The 17,663-nt window shown below is 51.4% G+C and overlaps 1 long non-coding RNA gene across 3 annotated transcripts; it reads left to right on the top strand.

The window, feature by feature from the left end:
• The first annotated feature begins 533 nt into the window (after positions 1-533).
• On the top strand, positions 534-2,613 carry LOC128816463 (uncharacterized). 3 transcript variants are annotated; one of them, XR_008439919.1, is made up of 4 exons: positions 534-682; positions 1,449-1,625; positions 1,744-1,992; positions 2,280-2,613. It is a non-coding gene; the product is annotated as an uncharacterized LOC128816463 (long non-coding RNA). The 3 variants fall into 3 exon arrangements; XR_008439918.1 differs by having other exon boundaries at positions 1,444-1,625; XR_008439917.1 differs by lacking the exon at positions 534-682 and having other exon boundaries at positions 1,116-1,625.
• The last annotated feature ends 15,050 nt before the right edge of the window (positions 2,614-17,663 follow it).

Below are 17,663 nucleotides of genomic sequence, written 5' to 3'. Positions count from 1 at the left end.
GGCTGTGCAGGGTGGCCAGCGTGGGAGCAGGGCTGGCAGGGGAGCAGGGCTGTGCCCGCCGGCGCGGGAGCTGTGTCTGCCACCCAGGCTGAGGCTCCCGCGCTGCCACCCGGCTCCGCAGCCCCGCGCAGGCTGCCTGCACCGCACCGAAACAGGCAGCTAGAAAGTAAACAGTGTCTGAAACCTATTCTCATTAGGCTAATTTACGAATAAATTACCATATTCAATGGCCTTATTTTTACTGCTCGTTAACAGGCCCATGATAGGATGATAATTATGGGATTTTAAGTGGCTAATGGCAGCTGGGGCGTCAAAAGCAGTTTTTACGAATCTGTTTATGGCAGGGAAGGTGACAGGAGGGTGGGACACTGAGATGTTGGAATCGCATGTCAGGGAAAAAAAAAGCTTTAATTGTTGAGTATTTATTAGAGAGGAGGGAAGACTGTAATTTAAAAATGAAACTCTGAAAAACAAAAAGGAAATTAATTAGTCTCCCAGCGCTCCGGTGGCTAGTGCTTAAGGAGGACCTTGCTGGTCGGCAGGCGGCCTTCGAGGGTCCCCAGGGGCACGGTGCAGTGTGGCCGTCCCGTGTCGCTGAGCGCTGTCCTCGCCGCATATGCTGCAGGAGCAGTCGCTGGTGCTGCCAGGACAGAAGGGGCTCTGGTGGAGCAGCAGCAGCCGGGTGTGAGGGCTGTGAGGGCTGTGCGGGGTGTGAGGGCTGTGAGGGCTGTGCGGGGTGTGAGGGCTGTGAGGGCTGTGAGGGCTGTGAGGGCTGTGAGGGGTGTGAGGGCTGTGAGGGCTGTGAGGATTGTGCGGGCTGTGAGGGCTGTGCGGGCTGTGCGGGCTGTGAGGGCTGTGAGGGCTGTGAGGGCTGTGCGGGCTGTGAGGGCTGTGAGGATTGTGCGGGCTGTGAGGGCTGTGAGGGCTGTGAGGGTTGTGCGGGCTGTGAGGGCTGTGAGGGCTGTGAGGGGTGTGAGGGCTGTGAGGGGTGTGAGGATTGTGCGGGCTGTGAGGGCTGTGAGGGCTGTGAGGGCTGTGAGGGCTGTGAGGGCTGTGCGGGCTGTGAGGGCTGTGAGGGCTGTGAGGGCTGTGAGGGTTGTGCGGGCTGTGAGGGCTGTGAGGGCTGTGAGGGCTGTGAGGGCTGTGCGGGCTGTGAGGGGTGTGAGGGCTGTGAGGGCTGTGAGGGCTGTGAGGGCTGTGACGGCTGTGAGGGCTGTGCGGGCTGTGAGGCCGCGGTGGCAGCACCGGGCTCCAGCAGCGGGTGCGTCCCGGCCGTGCCGCGAGGGGCTGGGTCGCTGTCCCCGCTGCCAGCTGCCCCGCTGCTGCGCATCTCCCTCCAACCATCTCCCTCTGCCCCCATTTCCCAGTAGCCGGTGTTTCTCCCAGTGTTTAGCCTGGCTGCTCATCATCTCCCATCTCCACCGATTCATCTTGATCTTTCAGTTTAGTATGCAGCGCTCGGAAAACAAACACGTACCAGACTGACAGTGGGAATAAATATCGTGGAGATGTTGATTAGCATTTGATCCCAGCTGGGCCTCTGGAAGCTGCAGCACTGGAATGCCTTGGCAGTTTTTTAATGCTGAATAATTTGATTAGATCAGTGGCTGAGCCTGCTGCTCGCGGTGAGATAAACCCTCCCCACCCGCCGCCCCCCGCACGCCGCTCCCTCCCTGCCTGGCTTTGCTTTCTTTTATGGGGCCTTAAATACGTCGTTTAATCAACTCTACAATTTCAATTTAGCACAGTTGTTGACTCGCATGGATGATAAGGTTCTGGAGACCCCACAGATTGCTGCCTGCTCTAACAGTGCCGTTCTCCACGGCCTCTTGGCTTTGCTGCCGAGCCCAGCCTGGCCCAGCCCGCGGCTGCCGGAGGGGCTGCTCCTGAGCCGGGCTGTCACTCAGCCACGGGGGCATCTCCAGCCTCTCCGCTGTGTGATCACCAACGGGGACATGTCCCCTCCACAGGGTGACACGAGAACAACCAATGGTTTGTGTACAAAAACACAGTAATCACACTTTTTTTTTTTTTTTTTTTTTTTTTTTTTTTTTTTTTGTTATTTTCTGAAACACTGAGAGCGTGAAGACACGGGGGGGATGGGGGAGCTGCGATTACCCCAGACCTCAGCAATCCTAATTAAACACGGATTTCTGAAATTTCCTTCTCTCTCCCTTAAAGAGAAAAGAGTGGGGCACACTCCTACACGATCTAAACGTCTACTACACGTCTACTTTTAATCTAATTTAAATAACACTCCTGGCATTCCTTTCCAACAGGAGGATAATCAGTTCAGAGGGTGGCCAGCGAGAGTGGAGTGAACAGCCCTGACTCTTCCACTGCCGGTTTTCCCAAAACATCCCGCTGATGGCTATTTCCAAAGTGTATCTTAAGTATCTTCTTATCAGCAGAATGCCATTTAAAAGCAGCTGAGCTTCCCCTGAACCACCGAGGCTCCACTGTTCCACTTCTCCCCCCTACATCAAAACCGGGAAAATAATGAATTACAAACCCAGCCTTTTCTATCAGAAAAGAATTATTTTATCTGCAAAAGCAAAACTGTGTATTTTCAGCCACTGACCCAGTCCCGAGTAAATAAACAGGCAGAGACTCCCTGTGTTTGCTGACACTCATTAGCATTCCCGGCGGGTGTGAGGGTGATACTATCTGACAACCACCAGCTCAAACTTTCTCCCTTCACTTTAGTCGCTTGTGATTCTCAGGCACAATAAACAAACCGGCTTCTGCTGCTGCCCGCCCCCTCCAGCCCTCCCTTCACCGCTCCCGCAGCTCTCCCGTACCTTCCCTGACCTCCCGCACCTGCGGGACAGTCCCCGCAACCCCTCCGCACCTTCCACACCTCCCGCACCTCTCGGACACCTCCCACACCCCTCCCGCACCTGCGGGACAGCTCTGCAGGACCCGGAGCACCACAGCACTTGTCCCAGTCGAGGGGAAGGATACAGCCTGCCAGTGCACGGGCACCTTGAAGAGGTGGCACAGTGGCTGAAGTGGGGTGCTGGAAGTGCTGCTGTCACCCCTCGGGACAGGGACAGCCCGGGGGAGCAGGACGATGGCACCTCTGGGGAGTGCAACAGGTACAGCCGAGACCCCTCTGAAGCCACAGGCTCCAAGGAGGCCGAGGCAAGGCACATCAAACGAGCAGGTTTGATTTATGTTGAGCATTAGATCCTTCTCCAACTGGTAAAAGAACATGTTAAAAGCATAAAAATAGCCAAAGTGGCTCATCCCAGGGAGAGAGCAACGGTGAACACCCACTGGAGAGCACAAGCACAGAGCAAGAGAACAATGATACTTCATCAAGCACTCTATTAACCTCCAGCAATTTATGGCTCAAGATCCTTCAGAGCCAGAAATAATGTCTGTGTATGGATGTATGATGGATTTTTCTGACATTAATTTGTCCGGTAACTTTTTGAACCCATGTAAATTTTACCTTGCACAGTCTTGGTGAAGGATCTGAGAGCAGCCTCCTTCCTGCTGGGTTCAACCTCTGCCAGCCCCCTCAGAGCCCTCGAAGCAGCAGCTAATCCTTGTTCACTGTCCTGGGTTTACAGATTTGTGTTGTGTCCCTTCCCAGGCTGAAAAGCCTTGCCCCAGGGAATCCTGACTTTATCCTCACTCATCCCCGGGCCCCTCTCTGGACCTTTCTCACATCTATTGACGGTTTTATGTCATGGATTGGGAACAGAACAATGCAGGGTTCAGGGTAGGGCTGCCACACAGATGTCAGTAACACCACAGTGCTCTTTCTTCAATCCCTACTTTCCCCCTAATTATTCCCAATATTTGGTTGGAAACTACTGGATGTAGAACTAGTGTTTCCACAGAGTTATTTGTTGCAGCCTTCAATTTTCACTTCTGGGTGCTGGCCCTCAGTACAAAGTCCTCTCTGCTTATGAAGATGAGATTTCCATTTGTACAACCCTCCCAGAGCTCAAGATTTTACATCTGTATGCCTTGAATTTCATCTGCCCCTGCCCAGTCTTCCAACACCACATCAACTTGTCCCCTGTTTGCCCCAGTTCTCCAGCTGGTGGCCACGCACAGCAGCTCCACCATCTTTTCCCTCTTTATTCTTCATAAAAACGGGTTGCATTAATCACTTTTCAGAATTTTCATACCAAGAGAAGGCCCCATCTGTGGAAGTGTTCAAGGCCAGGTTGGATGGGGCTTGGAGCAATTTGGTCTAGGGGAAGGTGTCCCTGCCCATGGCAGGAGGTGGAACTGGATTAGCACTATATTCCCTTTCATTTAAAATGAAAGAATATATAATATCAGAATTAGATTACTTATATCCCATTTGAGCTGCTGGGTAAAAACTCCTGGTTTCAAGTTCTTCATAACCATTCAGGTGATTAAAAACTAAAAACTCTGACACCAACACTTCGCCTCGAATAGCTACAGCCACAAGCCCATGGCTCTGAGCTTGCTGTGCTTGGGCAGCTGCGCCTGCTCTGAGGCACAGCTGGAACCAGGGCAGGGCATGTGGGAACAAGGGGCAGAGAGAGTTATGGGCATCAGAAACTGCAAAATGCCACAGACAGGGATGCAGGAGCTAAGCCTGTGGTGTCAAAATGTGACACTTCCAAGAAAACATGAGGTTGTTGCCACGTTCAGGATGCACAAACAACCCGACCCCTGCATCGGCCTCTCTGGCTGTCGTGTACCCTCTGCACAAGGTGCTTTGCATTGAATTAGGAACAGGATTTGTTTTTTCAAACTTTTGCAATTTTAACATCTGCTTGTTTTGGTAAATCTGACAGGGACTCTCTTTTGTCTCTTTTATTTTATTTTATTTTTTTTTAACCAAAATTCTATGAAAAGTGTTTTTAAAAGTGCTAACTGACAAGCCTACACAGGCTGCCTCCACTCAGGGAGCACTGCACAGTTGTTAACTTGTTAGACAGGAGCTAGATTACAATCATAAATAAATGATTTGCTGTCTCCTTACATTCAGACATGTAGCTTTTAAAGTGTAGCTGTCATCCCTGAATCAGATTTAGTCAAATGCTGTGTAACTGCAAAATTATCCTATCCTTACCTTTTTTTATTCTCCATATAATGGACAGTTAAATTGGATTTTCAAATTTGAAGTGCATATGTTTTTCAAATCCCCACAGGGTTGCCATTTTTTCATTTCTAAAGCAACTCACTAATGTTTATCATTACCACACAGAAATATTACAATTCTTAAGGGGCACCTTATAAAATAAGTACAGGAGAAATATGCTTTATCGTCTCAAAATGAAACCAATTTCTCAGCTGATTTGCAATTTATTTACATGTTAGCATTGATTTTCTGCTGATTTATAGCCCCACATGCCTGTGTCTTTGCTGCTTTCTAAATAAACACCATCAGGCTGGGGAAGGCAATACTGAATTACGGAGCTTTGTTCCAGCTTCTCTCTATTAATGAGTTAAATCTTTTACCAATAGTGCCTGGTCTCCCTGAGCACTGAGTGCAAGGAGAAGTCATGCATGGTATTTTATAAGGCTGGAGTTCTGGTATGCTATAAATAATCAGGAGGTGTGGAGAATCCAAGGGGAAAATAGAGATCTCAGGAAAAGCACAAGTGAAAAATGTGGTCTCGCAATTATTCTTTTTTTCTAAGCTATAAATTTGGAGACGCAGCCACAGCTCGTGGAAACCAGTGCTGGGGACATTTTATTTTATGCAGCCATTTAGGACCTTCCTTCCATGGCAGCCTTCCAGGGTACCTGCTGCACACCTGGGCTCCTGCATCCAGCATGTTCCATCCATGAGCCACGCAGGTAACACCAGCCCGTGCTGGGGATTGTTTCTGAGTAAGTTTTATAATGGCAGGTAAATTATTCATTGGCATGTAAAATAATACTCTCAGCTTTAACTAACGGGGTAGTAAAAATAACCCCTGGCAAAGACTTCACCCTTCCAAGGCTCGGATCATCAATAAACAATCTGAGAGCACCTTTGGAAGGGCCCAACGCAGCGAGGGACGATTCGGAGGGAGGGGGCTGAGATTCAAATGTGCCTCAGTCTGGGGGAAATGCGCCTTTTCCACTCTGTAAGCTGCATGTGCAAATTCTATGGATAATTAATGCAACAGTTCCTTCAGCAGCATCAAAAGACCCACTGTTTAATTCAGCATCCTACATGCGCGGTGTGACAGCAGCGAGGAGCGTTATCCCTGGCAGTGAGTGACAGAGGGCATCAAGCATTCCTCTGGAATGCTCTTGCATCTCTCCCGAGTGGCACCTCAGGTGTGGCTGAGCTGCATTAATGACAGGAGGTGCTGCCAGCCCATGCCAGGCATGCTCCCGTCGGGAATGCCAGCCTGGCCGGGCACCGTGCTGCAGCCTTCCCCTCCCTGCGGATGAAGGACTGGCTGTGCCAGCACTGCCGTGGTCACCGGGACATCTCGGAGGAGCTGGGAAGGGATCTGGCCACTGCGGGCACCTGCAGAGAGGTCACGGAGCCGACATTCAAAAGGCAGACACCAGAACCAGCCTGGGCTCAGTGCTGCTGGACTGGGGCCACCTGAGCAGCCCTTCTGGTACCTTTCTCCTGCCAGGACCATGCGCCCCACTGGTTTTCCAGCCTGTTGACGCACTGGCCCTGTCTCAGGCAGTGGAGCTCAGGTGTAAAAAAGGCAGAGCAGGTCACAGCTCAGTTCTTTGGAGGGGTCACAGAGGCTTTGGCACGGTTGTGGACCGCCTGCTCCAGTGCTGCTGTGGGATGAGCTGGTGCCCGATGCCCCCCAGCCCTGGAGCCCGCCCAGCCTCTGCCCGGGAGCACACGCGGCGCGAATTGGCGGACTCCGAATGCTGCAAATCAAACTCCAAATCTCAGCAATTCGATTCCAAAGCGTCAGGAAGGCCCTGGCAAAGGAGGAGCCGGGTCTGTGATCTTGTCCCATCCCTCCCCTGCGGGCACCGGGTGCTCCCCCCGGCAGGGAACCGGCTGTGGCAGCCACGGCAAGGCAGCAGCGAGGCCGCTTTGTGCCTGGGCACATTTGTGCTTGCTTAATGGTGGGGGTTTGTTTTTTCCTGTTGACATTGATCATAATTGTTACCCCATCGATTGACACACAGCCTGCTCGACGGAATAACAAGGAAAGCTCCGTGCCAAATTATTCACTCTCCACTAGCTAAATCGCGCATCCTCCTGCAATCAAACCACAACCGCAGCCGCAGCTGGAAAACAAAGGTCCTGCAATTCCGAGTGGAGATGTGGAGAGCTGGGCAAGGAGTGGTGGAACATCAGGCTCCCGGTGCTCCCAGCGCCTGTCAGTGACGGGTGTGTGACAGCAGTAACGACACCGCCAGCAGCGCGGGCCCCGCCGTCTGTGCAGCTCCAGCCACAGGGAGATACAGGAGGGAAAACGGATGGCATCCACTGGAGTGGGCTGAGCATCCAAATCCAACCGAGAGCAAGGCAGAAAACTCTCTCAATAAGAATGTGGATTTTGGAGCCCAGGGTCTGTCCTGCAAGCACACATTAAAAATAACCCGGCCGAATTTGGGTTGGCTTCAGGTCACAGGGCTCCACGGAGGGCAGGGGCCAGCCCAGCACTGCACCTTTTGCCTTGTCGGGGAGCACTGGCATGGGATGGACTGTGGCTCGGAGCTATGCTCCGTGCCAGCAGCGAGCGGCTTCCCTAACCCTGTCCTCGGAGCGTGGAAGGTGTCACCTGGGGCTGAGCACACGCTAGAGAAGCATCAGCAAAAAGTACACTCCTCCTCCAGCAGGAAAGTTTCCTTTGCTGAAAATCACAGCTCTCCCATTTAATTCTCATGAATATTCATCCGTGCGGGGATCTCATTCAGAGGGAGACCGAGAAGAACTGGTGGGTGCTTATGCAAAAACACAGACACTTGACACCAGAGATGCTTGTTTAGTTGATGTGAAATCTCTCCAGTTTTCTTTTCCCAGTACATACACGGGCTTGGTGGGATGAAATACATTATCCAGAGAATCATTCATCAAAGACCTGGAACGACGCAGAGCGCATGTGATGGATAAGGAAAATGGCCACCTCGGCAGTGGCTTAAGGACAGCCAGAAAGACGTTTTGATGAGCAAAAACCTTCCCATGGATTTGTGCTGGAAGCAGGGTTCAATAGGGGTCTGTCCATACCATGGAGTGCCAGTCAGACAGAGTCATCTCTGCAAATCTGTGGCACAATCTCAGAGGGAGCTGTGGCACGGCAGGGGCTGGGCTGGGCAGGATTAGTCAGGAGCCAGAAAGGGATTAGGAAAACCTGACATGAAAATGCTTAACTTTGTGTGCATTTTTATAGTGTGAGACTATATACGGAGAGCTGTTATCCCACGGGCTGCCAGGCAGGAGCAGGGAAAAACAATGAAATGTATTTTTGGGGAAAAAAGGGACTTGGAAAGAGACATCCTCCCAGTGTGGGAAGAGCGTTGCTGAAGAACCTCTCCTGACTTTTGGGGAGCTGGACAGGCGCCATTTGCAGGCTCTTCTGAGAAGCTTTCCCAGCCTTTCCTTGTTTTCTTTCCCGTTTACGCCGTTGTCAGAGGCAGCTCCCCGGTTTCTTCTGCAGCACCCCGACCCCGCAGCCCTAGCCAGGAGTTGTGCCTCCATCCCGCTCCTCGCAGGACCTGCTGCTACCGCGGGCTCTCCAGAATTTCCTTTTAAGAAATCAGGGCAGAGAACAGGGGAAGTGGGTCCTCAGTGACGTAAGTGTTGCAGAGCTCCGAAATAAGCCGGGCTAACTAATGGCTTTGCTAAACACTGCAGTCGCTGGCGATGATCTCCGTGGCCATTCCCTGTGAGAGAGAGTTGAAATCTGCAGGCGAATCCCGACATTTTTGGAGCCATGGTGGGCCACACGCTCAGAGACGCACTCGCTTCCCTGTTCCGCTCGACTGCAGCTTCGCCGTGATGTGGCAGATTGTTTGGAGGGATCCATGTCAGGATATTTTAGGGAAGTCAGCGCTAGCATTGCTGTGAATACAGCATCTCTGCGCGTCTCACAAATCCCTTCCCCGCTCGGAACGAGCCTGGCAGCGCGGAGCTCTCTGAGGGCTGCTGCAGGCGAAGACGGAGGGGCTGTGGTGGAGGCAGATGGACCCGCGCAGCTCTGCGGGGATGGAGCCTGACTGTGCAGCAGCGCTCGCTCTTGTCCCAACAAGAGCCTGAGGGGTCCCAGCAGGACCCGGATCCCGCAGGATGTGTGGCACCATTCCCCGGCACCGTGGGCAGCGCGCTGCTGACAGCGGGCACTCGCACCCGTGGGCACCGGCGCCGCGTCTGCGTCCTCCCGAGCAGTTTGGAGATAGCAGCAGAGTGACTTTGCTCTCATCAGCCCACAAACTGCTTAATTAGTTAAAAATTTACTCCAGATTAACTTGGTTTGAGCTGTCCAGTCTGCGGTTTCGGCTGCCTCCCGGTGCCCCCAGCCCCTCCGGAGAGGGGAAGGGGCTGGGATGGGGGAGCAGCGCCGGGAACACCACCCCGGCTGAAGGATTCCCCCGCTCCCCCGCTGTGCATCGGAGCTGCAGCAAAGCCAGTTTCAGTCAACCTGGTTTCTCTAAAATACATCGACTTCAGTAGTGTTTTGTACAAAGGGAAGGGAAAAAAAAATCCTAAATATTTTCCTTGGGATAAACTCCCGTGTTAGAGCCACGTCCCTTTCATGCTGTTGCACATGGGCTGGTATTTAAGGCAGGGACTTATTGTATAACCCAGTGCCTGTGGGATTAAAAAAAAATAAAAAAAACCCCAGTCTCCATGGAAATGGAGGCCATATCTTTTGAAAACTGTATCAGAGCTCTCTATCCTCTCCCCTTTATCATTGTATTTTAACCTACCAGCTGCATATTTAAGAGCAGAGCTTGCAAGATGATCTTACCCTTTTTTATTATTTTCCCTTATGTGTTAAGGGAGGGAATACTGACAGGGACAAGTGACAGCTCGCTAATTATTCCCTTACTGCCACTGCTGTTCTTGTTTTGGACGTGTTGCTCATTTTCCTCTGCTCTTCGCACTGAATAATGCATGGGTCCCTATCAGTATTCATGCGGTACCTTCGGGAACTGCCAGCCTAACTAGCTGATAACTGATTCAGTTTGTAACCGGTGCCTTTGGGAGTTGCAAGGAAAAGTAGCCAAGAACAAATTTAACACTTCTTTCTCATTGCCTCAGAACATCAAGGAGAGGTACAGGAGGGCTGCGCATGAAATCCATTCGTTGCCTAGAGCTGTTGGAGGTGCAGAGCTGCAGCTCTCGCGTTTAACCCAGCGCCCGCGGCCGCGGGGTCAGCGGAATCCAGATGGGAACGCCGGGAGGGAGCGGGCCGGGCCGCCGCGATCCCAAAGCAGTTGTTTTCAGCAGATGCCCTCTCTAGGCTTTGCAGGGAGGTGCCAAGAAAAGCCACCCCAGAGCCATCTGTACTTCGGAGCGGCAAATAGTGCGAGCCTGGTGCCGGGGCTGGGAGCGCTCCGGGCTATCGGCTGCTATCGGCGTGGCACGGGCACAGCGGGGCGGGGACCCTGCCGGGCTCAGCCGGCCCCGCCCGCACCCCCAGAGCGCAAACTGAGCTCTGCCGGGACACCCGGCTGACCCCGAGCAACGCTGAGCCTGGTCCCTTACAGCAAGGTCTGTCCCGCTCCAAAGCAGCTTCAAGAGCCCCCTCCCATCCCATCCCAGGGAGAACACAAAGCGAAGGAGGATGGGTAAAGCCATATCTGCTCTTGCTCTGTTAAATACGATTGTGAGAGGGAAGAAAGGGAGAGAAAGCCTGGCAATTCCTGCGTGCCACGTTTGTTAGAGGTGCCTGGTTATGCTGGTGCTGCAGGAAACACATTTCCCGCTCCGCAAGCGGGGATGGATGGGCTCACTCACTGCACGGAGCTGCTCTGCTGGAAGAGCTCTGCTCCCTCCACTGAAGGATGAAAAACTGCTCTGAGCAGTTGGTTGAATATTCTTGCTCGAGCTTTCAATCTGACATGTGTCAGATGGTGTGACCTTACCCACCCGTAATGGCATGACCTCAAACGCCATCTCCACAGCTTTGCTCCTCTCCAAGTGCAGATATATATATTTAAAATACTGCCGTGGAGGAAGAGATGCCTTGGGTTTGGGGTTGCGTCAAAGTTGTCAGACGTGTCTTCTGCAGGAGCTGAAAGCAGATGGGGAGGTGACCTCGTAGGCGTCCATCATGCCTCATGCGAGGGACAGAGGTTCCAGCAGGAAAATTTTAAAGGTCTTTCTTGGAGCTTGTACTAGGAACTGTTTCCCTGGTTCAAACTCAATGAACTTTGTTGAGGAAGTGTAGCTCTTCTCCCCAGTAAAGATGATCCAGATGGGCGCTAGGCAGGAAGTGAGGTTTGTGCACAAGGGCCAAAGCTCTTGAAGCACAGCCAGACTTGGGAGCAAATTCATCAAGACCCAGCAGAAGAGCCACGTCTGGGCTGTGCTCAGACAGGACTGGGGTGTGGGGATTCCTCACTGACCCCTGAGTGCCGTCAGCCTCTTTGGACACGAAAACAGGCTGGAGGGATGTGGTGACCCAGCTCAGAGAGCTCTTGACTCAAACAAAACTGCTGTGTGTTTAATTGATTCCTCTCCACTGTTCCCATTTCAAGTTTTTCTGCACTTCCTCCGCTTCCCTGCCCCAGGTGCCAGTTGACCAATTGGCCACAGCAGGAAATCCTGGGTGATCTGTCCCATCAGCCCTTAAGGCAACAGGCAGGCCAGGTGGTCACTGACAGCCAATGACTCGTGAGGGAACCAACCTCTTTCTCCTTCTGGGTTCTGCAAAACTTGGCAGCAGTTTGTATTTAGAACTGCTAAAACCCATGGCTAATCGGGCGAAATTAATGACATCTTTTAAAAGGTAAAACACAAGTTAAATAATGCTGATCTCTTCATCTCACTGCCTATAATTACAGCAAAAAAAAAAAAAAAAAAAAAAAAGGATGTGAAAGAGAAATTGAACTACAGAATTGAAAATCCCTCAGCAATGACTGCACTCAGATTCCTTGCCCCCAATCTGCTGGAGAGGTTTGGATCCAGTGGCAGTGAGCACGTTGTGGGCTTGGCAGCATCATTCCTGTGCCTGTTCCAGGGAACAATTCTCCCTAGCCATAGTAAGCCTTGGAAACACATTCACCAGTGTCTGTGGAGCCTCTGGGGAGCCCCTTGGAAGACAAGGAAAAAAGCCTCAAGATACTGTATGTCAGTCTATCTCTCACTATAATTACCTTTATTGATTGGGGACTCATTTACATTTCCATATCTCCGAGTTTCCTGTTAGTGTGCCTGTTTAGATGTGTTCATGGATCAGATTTCGGGAGATTTCATCCCAGGGAAAAAAAAAGCCTTGTTATGTATGAACTCCATGCAAATCTCAAAAGAGAGGTGATGAGGCTTTATGGCAAGAAATAACACCAGAAACCGTCGCATGAGTGGAAGGAGAGAAGAGGGAGCAGCCATGGCAGCAGAGCCATTTGTCACAGCGTCCCCAGCACACAGAATGCTCTGCACAGATTTCCTCATTTTAGGGAAGCCCAATATTTCCTCAAAATAAAGAGCAGAAATGCATGAGGAACACAAAACCACCAAACCAGAAATTCTTCTCTCCTACAGGTTTGTGACGTGTCCTGAGGGGAGAGCTGCTCTCGCAGATGGGTACAGAAATATCGGCTTAGCTTGGGCTCTGAACTGGCTGAGAGTGGCTGCTCTGCCCTGAACATTCTCCCTTCTGCCGACAGAAATCCTGCTCATGTTCTCCCTGCTGTGCAGCCCCACGTGCCCTTGCTGCTGGCAGAGCTCACCCAGGCGCGGTGCCCCCGCACCCCAGCGCCATGAGGACACCTCCAGCTCTGGGTCACCTCCTGAGGGAAGCGGTGGCAGACAATGGGTGTGGGGAAGAGAAAGTCTGCAAGTGGCAAAAATACCTTTTGATGACAAAAGGGGAGCAGTGAGAGTGCCTGGGGGGAGGTTTCAGGTTAGCAGTAAGTAGCTGTGATCCCCAGAGGAATTTAAATTGCTTTGCACTGCTTCTTACCCGGGTGAGAGGGAGAAGTGAGAGAGGGTCAACTTTCTGAATCCCCACTGCATCACAGCCAGTCACAGCACATCTGGGACCAGATGTTCACACGTGCATCACCCTGCTTCCCTGACTGGGGGAGTCCCAGTCATCGGGGTTTGGAGCAGTGGATGCCCTGACTCAGTGATCAGGGCTGCAGGGATCTTTGAAAACAGCCCTCACCTCCCTGTGCAGCCCCTCGCAGGCTGCCTGCTCCATCTCACACAGACTAGACACAGAATCTGCTCCAAAATGGATGTTTTTCACATTAAAGAGCTGCACAAACATTTTATTTCCCATTTGTGGCCCTTTTGCAAACAGCAGAGAATCCACTCTTTCCTCCAGAAGATTTGTGTCTGAGGGAGCTCCCAGGCTGACATAAAGCTGCCCATACTTTCAAGAGGCCTCTCTGGTAAGCTCTTATTTCTTGGAACCCTTCCCAAAATGAGGCAGTATCACTTATGGGAAGCAGCAAACGGGAGTGATGCGAAGCCCTGAGAAACCCTTCCCGTTTCAGCAAAGGCACAAGTGTCACGTCTCTGCAGAAATATCAATTATATTTCCTGTTCAGCTAATGAGATAGCAGTTGGCAAACATCACAGGTAAACAGACATAGCCTAGCACGTAATCTGGGCTTTTGGAATCACATTTTCCTGTTCCTAAGGTGTCCCTAAGTGCTGCATCACGCTGTGCCCAGGTAAAGCCCGGAGTAAACAATGGAGTGCAGTGAAACCACAGTGAAATGTCATGGAGCTGGGGAAGGGTCTTATAAGGAGCAGCTGAGGGAGCAGGAGGGGCTCAGCCTGGAGGAAAGGAGGCTCAGGGTGGACCTTCTGGCTCTCCAAAACTCCCTGACAGGATGGTGCAGCCAGGGGGGTTTGGAAGAAGCATTATGACAAGAGGAAATGGCCTCAAGTAGCCCTTACCATAAAGGGCTGCCCAGCCCTGGCACAGCTGCCCCAGGCAGTGGGGTCACCATTCCTGGTGGGATTTAAGAGACATGTGGATGTGGCACTTGGGGGAGTTGGGTCAGCGGTGGCCTTGGCATTGCTGGGGGAATGGTTGAACTTTATGATCTTAGATGTCTTTTCCAACCCAAACGGTTCCATGATTCTGCAAGAAACCATATCTGATTCAGCATTATTATTAATCCCATATGTATCTTATGAAGGGAGGAAAGGCAGTAATTAAGTGCAGTCATAAGTTAAAAGAATTGACCGTGTGTTTCTTGCTTGCCTGATCTCTGGCAGGGCCTTGTGTTTACTCAGTCATCTGCTGCTGGTTCTGTAACCCTGTGTGCCCCCCTTGTCCCAGCCCTGGGCACACTTGGGGGATGCCCTCCAGCTCCCAGAGTTCCCCTCGGAAAAGGGAAGAAACCAACTAAGGAGTAGAAAAAGGGTGAGAAAATTCAGAAGAGCAAAAGGAATTGGTTAAAAAAAAAAAAAAAACCAAAAAAACAACCCAAACCCAAGGCAAACAGAAAAACCCCAAACCCTTACGGGCAGCAAGATACAAAGACATAGAGGGCAAATGCCTTCAGGAAGGTGGTGGCAATGGCAATGGCACGGACTGTGGTGGTCCAGCACTGGGCAGGATGGGGCAGGGAGCCCTCAAGAGCCCCCAGGATCCCAGGAAGAGCCCCAGAGCCTGGCTACAGCTCAGCATGTTGCTACAGGACTCACAGCTGGCCTTTAAAGGTTGCAGGGGGATTGTTCCTGCAATCCTGCTCCTCACAGGAGGCAACCTGGAGCAGGTGAAGCATGACCCAGGGTGGGGGTCTTAGCCCTGTAGGGAGCTGGGTTTGGGTAAATTTTGTCTGGGTTGTTCTTGTAGTAAGGGTATGGCTTCTGGGCAAGGAATAGATGTGATTTTAGTCCTTTTCTGAAACAAAAATAAAGAAATGTATGCCTTCTGGGAGATGCTGGTGTATGAATGTTGGTGGGGATGGTCCCCAGCTGTAGTGAGAGAGTGAACGCTCTGCTCCTTGGGAGCTCCTCTGCAGCTGCTCTCTGAGACTGCTGGGAAAGGTCCTTCTAGGCTGACAGTAAGGCGGCCCTTTTGGGAAAGAACACCGATTATTAGCAATGTCCTGGGAAGTCATGAGCCATGAGGAGAACATGGACCTCAGTCTGGTTCTACTGCAGCCAGTTCTCAGGTGTTCCTAGATTTGGCTTCAGGTCTCTGAAATAAGGATGAGTTCTGAGCTCTCTCTGAATTGTTCTTCTCCCTCAGGCACTGGAGGGATTTGGGTTTGTCCCTGCCTCCGGCGACTCCTCACTGTCTCTGTCACACCATGGTGACTTCGGATGCTCTCCGGTCCCTCCTGACACTCTCCAGTCCCTCCAGCCTCTCTGGTGGCTCTGACACCTCGCTTTAGCCCCTCTCTGGGACCTCCAGCCCCTTTCCAGTGGCTCTGTCACACCATGGTCCCTCTGGTGGCTCTGCTTTCCCACCCAGCCCTCCTGCCCCGGCGGTTGTGGCTGCTCCTCCATCCCAAGGATCAGTTTTCAGCCAGCCCTGCGCTTTGCCCTCAGTCAGACTATTTAGTCTGGTTTTGGTGACCCTGTCTGACTGCTCGGGAAGGAGCTCTCAGGTTTCTCTTTTCTCTGCAATCACTACACTTTTTTTTAAGCAAATACCTTTGCGCCTCAGTCTCTCAGACAGGCTTAAGGTGGTCCCATTTGCCTTCCTCGTGTGAGGAGACATGCTGGGAGTAGCCCTGGGATTTGCATTCCTTCGCTCTTGTGCTGTGGGAGTGCAGGGTTACCGTCCCTTATAAATTGCTGTGGAGTGGCCATTCAGGGCTAATATTTACAAAAATCCCCTTAAAACTGAGGAATACCCCTGCTTAATATCCAGGCAGGGCTTATCTCTGAGCACGAAAGCAAAGACACTGCTTGAGTTTTCTTTGGAGAAGTGGTGATATAATCCTTGATTCGACTAATACTTGCTGAAAAAGCCCCTTGTGCTTTAAATGCGAATTCCAAAAGCTTTAAAAATTGCCACAAACTCTTTCCTTTGTGCTGCTCATGTCGTCCATGGCCAGACAGGAACTCATCCTGAGCCTCTGCATTGTGAACCAGGGGCTGAGTCAGCAGGATGAGCTCTGTGCAGGATGGAGGGATGGATGATGGATGGATGGATGGATGGATGGATGGATGGATGGATGGATGGAGGGATGGATGGAAAGATGCAGTGCTCATCACTCCATTTTGGTTTAATTGCTAAACTCCATTTGAAGGAGTTGATCACTCATCAAGGGCTTTGTCTACAGCATCCACAATCCAACAGCTGCCCAAGGCCCAGGGCGGATCTTTACAAAAACAGGGCTCCAGAATGGGTTAAAAGTGTAAAACCTCTAACAAAAAACAAGCAAAGAGGAGATTTTAAAAACTAATTGTGAGGGCCTGATGCCACATCATACACAATTTGTGGAGCTTCACACTCTGAGCAGTGAAAGTGCTGATGGTGCCGGGGTTGGGGAGGCCTTGCATTGATCAGGAAAGAAAAGTGAGGCAGCGCCCGGTGCTGGGAGAGCGGGATCCATCCCGATTTATTGGGCTGCCACGAAGCACAGAGTGCTGGATGCAGATAGTTCAGCTGCTGCGTGCTAATGAAGGCTGCATTAATTACCCACTGTGGATTGATTTTCATGATTTGTCTGTCTGGGCCTCTCAAATGGGTCTGAAGGAACTTGGTGCTTGACCTTCACTGTGTTCAATGAGAGCAGGGAGATGCCTCGTTCCCCAGGCTTTGCAGGGGGAAAAACATTTCTGGGACTTGTCCCAGCCCCAGTGACCTTCCTGGGGGGAGCCAGGACCCTGGGGGGATCTTCCTACCACAGGGATGAGCTTGGGGTTGTTTTTATGGCAATGGCTCTTGGGAGGGAACAGGGAGAGACCTCCCAACTCGGAGGGACAAAGCTGTGGGGTGGGAGCCCAGGTGCTCACCCCAGACCCCAAGTACTCACTGCAGGCCCTGGGTGTCCATCCCAGCTCCTCAGTGCTCATCCCAGGGGCAGTTTTGGGGGACATTCATGGGAGAAATTCCAGCAAATTGATTCTAAAAGGTGCTCAGAGGGGTCCCTGCACCCCCTCCACTGCGCCGCCCAGAAGCTTTTCAAGTGGAACAGCCTGCAGCTATTACAATAAACACCTCAGCCGCAACCTGGCTCTCATTTGCATATTAGCAGCCTTAATTTTGATGAAATATGCAAATGTATGCAAAATGAAATTCATCTCATAATGACACAAGGCGATTAAACAATTTTTATGCTTAAATATTCTGTTTAATGAAATCAAACAGACCCATGCGTGTGACAAATTTGCCTCAGCATGGAGAAATTAGTGGATATCAAAAAACTACCCCAGAATCCCAAACATGGGCCACAGTGTGCTGGGCATTGAAATCACCTCTTCAGTGGGAAAACAATGGGAGTTCCTGATAACCAAAGGAACTGGAAATCACATTACAGAGAAACACTAAAATAAGTTAGTGGCAAGGCACTTTGTTTCCTACTCTCCAAAGAAATCCCGTTCTCTGTCCATCTTTTATTGATGTTCCAGATGTTAAACGGAGAAGACACGCTTGTTGGTTCTTTGT

The sequence above is a fragment of the Vidua macroura genome, chromosome 18 (assembly GCF_024509145.1).
Source record: "Vidua macroura isolate BioBank_ID:100142 chromosome 18, ASM2450914v1, whole genome shotgun sequence".
Lineage (NCBI taxonomy): Eukaryota > Metazoa > Chordata > Aves > Passeriformes > Viduidae > Vidua > Vidua macroura.
Note: the sequence above shows the minus strand (reverse complement) of the source record. Positions and strands in the feature narration are given on the sequence as shown.